This window comes from Engystomops pustulosus, chromosome 10 (assembly GCF_040894005.1).
Source record: "Engystomops pustulosus chromosome 10, aEngPut4.maternal, whole genome shotgun sequence".
NCBI classification, from domain to species: Eukaryota; Metazoa; Chordata; class Amphibia; order Anura; family Leptodactylidae; genus Engystomops; species Engystomops pustulosus.
In genome coordinates, this window is record NC_092420.1 from 96,513,172 (window position 1) to 96,519,343 (window position 6,172).

A 6,172-nucleotide genomic window follows, 5' to 3' on the forward strand; every position below is an offset into this window, starting at 1 on the left:
CTCCTTGGCTCCGCCCTGTCATATGGGCTTTATGGTTGTAAGAGTGAATCCCACTGAGAGCCCCCACACTATTGTGACTGTTCCTACACCCTGCTCTGTTATAGATGTTATTGTATTGGAGAACCTGTGTGTGTACACTGGGGCCCCCAAAATCAGATCTATGAAGACCGTGGAGTTTGCCTCAGTTTTGATACATTTTGCCCAATAACTCAATAATAATGCCATATCCTGAACAGTCTCTTAAAGGAATTTTTCAAGCTAAAACAAAATTCGGACTGAAGCAGATTTTCCCAGCATCTGAAATATAGTCAATCAGCATGAAGCAGACAGCGCTGTTCCGTGTGTAGTGGCTGTACTGAGACACTGCAGCTCAGCTCCTATTCAGATATATAGGATTTGATCTGCAGTTACTGTGTCTGACCACTACCCAGAGATCGGTGCTGTCTGCTTCATGTTGATTCTCTGTATATCAGCTGCTGAGAACATCTGATCTACAGCCGTGCTTAATACTGGACCCCCACTTATCTGTTGATAGGCGTCCAATCTATATTTTGAGCTTGGAAACCCCGTTTAACCTACTTCTATTTGCAAAAATGACGTGTATCAGTAGGTATCAGCAGGGGCAGATTAAGACCCCCAAGGGCCCTGGGCTGTAGGAATATTATGGCCCCTACAATTCTGGAATCACTTCCTACATCTGGTCCTAGAATCAGCTTCTTGGGGAATGGAGGATGTGGCCCTTCCGTTGCTTTCAATCTGTGGTTTAAGGAACTCTGGAGGACCTTCAAAGGTCCTGAAATGGCTCTTGTGTACATGTGTGTTGTGAGCAGGAACAGATGTACAAGGATTTAATGGGTGAAGGTACAACCCAATTTAAATTGGGTTGGTGGTTTGGGTGGCCATGGGCCCCCTAGAAGGCTTTGGCCCTGGGTTACCGCCCAAACTGCCCTTATTATAGTCCACTACTGGGTATCAGCACCAGTTGCTGTAGTCGGCCTCATCATGGCAGCTTTGCAGGGTGACACAGATGACGGATAGCGGCGGCGTTGCGGTGTTTACTATGGCGGCAGCCGGTGCGCTGGCGGTTGTTGTTGCTCTGTTCTGCTCTGGGGCTGCTCCGCGTTACTGCCGGCTCATAATGAAGTTGCTTTACCACTGCGGTAATTAAGGAAGATCTGGCAGTAATTGCAACAGTGAATCAATGTAACTATTAGCGCTTTAACGAGAGCGGCTTTAATGCTGTAATCGGAGGCTTTCCTCCTGATAAAACACACACTGGGTGTAGTTAGCGCTGTGCGGCGCGGCGATGCTACACGGTAAATATTTATACATATTTACACGTAACAGCGCAGGAACCAAATCCATTTTATACGGGAGAGATTGTTCATTTCAAGCTAATGCTTATCTTGTGGCGTCCTATGAGAATGAGCAGACGCTAATCGCTTCTGCTTCTTGTTTCTGGGTAGATTTTGCACATGGGACGGGGTACAGAGGGGGGGGGGACATTAACAAAAATTACTAGCGGAAAATGATGCATAATATGATCGTTTTCTGGGAAAAGTCATATTTATGGTTGTCTGCATCTTGTTTCTACGGATTTTTGCTTCTAATATTCTTCCTTCCCAATAGAAACTACATTTCCCATGATGCTTTTGTCCCCTGACTTTAGTTCTTACTAGATGGAAGTGAGCGGAGTATAGTAGCTCTTCCTAGGATACACCACAGAGGATACACACAGCGCAGACAGATAGTATAGACAGGCAGTGTGATGTCACATCTCATAGGATACACTGGAGACTCTGCACACAGCACACAGATAGCATAGACAGGCAGTGTGATGTCACATCTCATAGGATACACTGGAGACCCTGCACACAGCGCAGACAGATAGGATAGACAGGAAGTGTGATGTTACATATCATAGGATACACTGGAGACCCTGCACACAGCACACACAGATAGTATAGACAGGCAGTGTGATGTCACATCTCATAGGATACACTGGAGACCCTGCACACAGCACACACAGATAGTATAGACAGGCAGTGTGATGTCACATCTCATAGGATACACTGGAGACTCTGCACACAGCACACAGATAGTATAGACAGGCAGTGTGATGTCACATCTCATAGGATACACTGGAGACCCTGCACACAGCACACAGATAGTATAGACAGGCAGTGTGATGTTACATCTCATAGGATACACTGGAGACTCTGCACACAGCACACAGATAGTACAGACAGGCAGTGTGATGTTACATCTCATAGGATACACTGGAGACCCTGCACACAGCGCAGACAGATAGTATAGACAGGCAGTGTGATGTTACATCTCATAGGATACACTGGAGGCTCTGCACACAGCACACAGATAGTATAGACAGGCAGTGTGATGTTACATCTCATAGGATACACTGGAGACCCTGCACACAGCACACAGATAGTATAGACAGGCAGTGTGATGTTACATCTCATAGGATACACTGGAGACTCTGCACACAGCACACAGATAGTATAGACAGGCAGTGTGATGTTACATCTCATAGGATACACTGGAGACTGCACACAGATAGTATATACAGGCAGTGTGATGTCACATCTCATAGGACACACTGGAGGCTCTGCACACAGCACACAGATAGTATAGACAGGCAGTGTGATGTCACATCTCATAGGATACACTGGAGACTCTGCACACAGCACACACAGATAGTATAGACAGGCAGTGTGATGTTACATCTCATAGGATACACTGGAGACTCTGCACACAGCACACAGATAGTATAGACAGGCAGTGTGATGTCACATCTCATAGGATACACTGGAGGCCCTGCACACAGCACACAGATAGTATAGACAGGCAGTGTGATGTTACATCTCATAGGATACACTGGAGACTCTGCACACAGCACACAGATAGTATAGACAGGCAGTGTGATGTTACATCTCATAGGATACACTGGAGACCCTGCACACAGCACACACAGATAGTATAGACAGGCAGTGTAATGTCACATCTCATAGGATACACTGGAGACTCTGCACACAGCACACACAGATAGTATAGACAGGCAGTGTGATGTCACATCTCATAGGATACACTGGAGACTCTGCACACAGCACACAGATAGTATAGACAGGCAGTGTGATGTTACATCTCATAGGATACACTGGAGACTCTGCACACAGCACACAGATAGTATAGACAGGCAGTGTGATGTTACATCTCATAGGATACACTGGAGACTCTGCACACAGCACACAGATAGTATAGACAGGCAGTGTGATGTTACATCTCATAGGATACACTGGAGACCCTGCACACAGCACACACAGATAGTATAGACAGGCAGTGTAATGTCACATCTCATAGGATACACTGGAGACTCTGCACACAGCACACACAGATAGTATAGACAGGCAGTGTGATGTCACATCTCATAGGATACACTGGAGACTCTGCACACAGCACACACAGATAGTATAGACAGGCAGTGTGATGTCACATCTCATAGGATACACTGGAGACCCTGCACACAGCACACACAGATAGTATAGACAGGCAGTGTGATGTCACATCTCATAGGATACACTGGAGACCCTGCACACAGCACACAGATAGTATAGACAGGCAGTGTGATGTCACATCTCATAGGATACACTGGAGACTCTGCACACAGCACACACAGATAGTATAGACAGGCAGTGTGATGTCACATCTCATAGGATACACTGGAGACTCTGCACACAGCACACACAGATAGTATATACAGGCAGTGTGATGTTACATCTCATAGGATACACTGGAGGCTCTGCACACAGCACACACAGATAGTATAGACAGGCAGTGTGATGTTACATCTCATAGGATACACTGGAGACCCTGCACACAGCACACACAGATAGTATAGACAGGCAGTGTGATGTCACATCTCATAGGATACACTGGAGACTCTGCACACAGCACACAGATAGTATAGACAGGCAGTGTGATGTCACATCTCATAGGATACACTGGAGACTCTGCACACAGCACACAGATAGTATAGACAGGCAGTGTGATGTTACATCTCATAGGATACACTGGAGACTCTGCACACAGCACACAGATAGTATAGACAGGCAGTGTGATGTTACATCTCATAGGATACACTGGAGACTCTGCTCAGAGCACACACAGATAGTATAGACAGGCAGTGTGATGTTACATCTCATAGGATACACTGGAGACTCTGCACACAGCACACAGATAGTATAGACAGGCAGTGTGATGTCACATCTCATAGGATACACTGGAGACTCTGCACACAGCACACAGATAGTATAGCCAGGCAGTGTGATGTTACATCTCATAGGATACACTGGAGACTCTGCACACAGCACACAGATAGTATAGACAGGCAGTGTGATGTCAAATCTCATAGGATACACTGGAGACTCTGCACATAGCACACACAGATAGTATAGACAGGCAGTGTGATGTTACATCTCATAGGATACACTGGAGACTCTGCACACAGCACACACAGATAGTGTAGACAGGCAGTGTGATGTTACATATCATAGGATACACTGGAGACTCTGCACACAGCACACAGATAGTATAGACAGGCAGTGTGATGTCACATCTCATAGGATACACTGGAGACTCTGCACACAGCACACAGATAGTATAGACAGGCAGTGTGATGTCACATCTCATAGGATACACTGGAGACTCTGCACACAGCACACAGATAGTATAGACAGGCAGTGTGATGTTACATCTCATAGGATACACTGGAGACCCTGCACACAGCACACACAGATAGTATAGACAGGCAGTGTGATGTTACATCTCATAGGATACACTGGTGACTCTGCACACAGCACACAGATAGTATAGACAGGCAGTGTGATGTTACATCTCATAGGATACACTGGAGGCTCTGCACACAGCACACAGATAGTATAGACAGGCAGTGTGATGTTACATCTCATAGGATACACTGGAGACCCTGCACACAGCACACAGATAGTATAGACAGGCAGTGTGATGTTACATCTCATAGGATACACTGGAGACTCTGCACCCAGCACACAGATAGTATAGACAGGCAGTGTGATGTTACATATCATAGGATACACTGGAGACTCTGCACACAGCACACACAGATAGTATAGACAGGCAGTGTGATGTTACATCTCATAGGATACACTGGAGGCTCTGCACACAGCACACACAGATAGTATAGACAGGCAGTGTGATGTTACATCTCATAGGATACACTGGAGACCCTGCACACAGCACACAGATAGTATAGACAGGCAGTGTGATGTTACATCTCATAGGATACACTGGAGGCTCTGCACACAGCACACAGATAGTATAGACAGGCAGTGTGATGTCACATCTCATAGGATACACTGGAGACTCTGCACACAGCACACACAGATAGTATAGACAGGCAGTGTGATGTTACATCTCATAGGATACACTGGAGGCTCTGCACACAGCACACAGATAGTATAGACAGGCAGTGTGATGTTACATCTCATAGGATACACTGGAGACCCTGCACACAGCACACAGATAGTATAGACAGGCAGTGTGATGTTACATCTCATAGGATACACTGGAGACTCTGCACACAGCACACAGATAGTATAGACAGGCAGTGTGATGTCACATCTCATAGGATACACTGGAGACTCTGCACACAGCACACACAGATAGTATAGACAGGCAGTGTGATGTCACATCTCATAGGATACACTGGAGACTCTGCACACAGCACACACAGATAGTATAGACAGGCAGTGTGATGTCACATCTCATAGGATACACTGGAGACTCTGCACACAGCACACAGATAGTATAGACAGGCAGTGTGATGTCACATCTCATAGGATACACTGGAGACCCTGCACATAGCACACAGATAGTATAGACAGGCAGTGTGATGTCACATCTCATAGGATACACTGGAGACCCTGCACACAGCACACAGATAGTATAGACAGGCAGTGTGATGTTACATCTCATAGGATACACTGGAGACTCTGCACACAGCACACAGATAGTATAGACAGGCAGTGTGATGTTACATCTCATAGGATACACTGGAGACTCTGCACACAGCACACACAGATAGTATAGACAGGCAGTGTGATGTTACATCTCATAG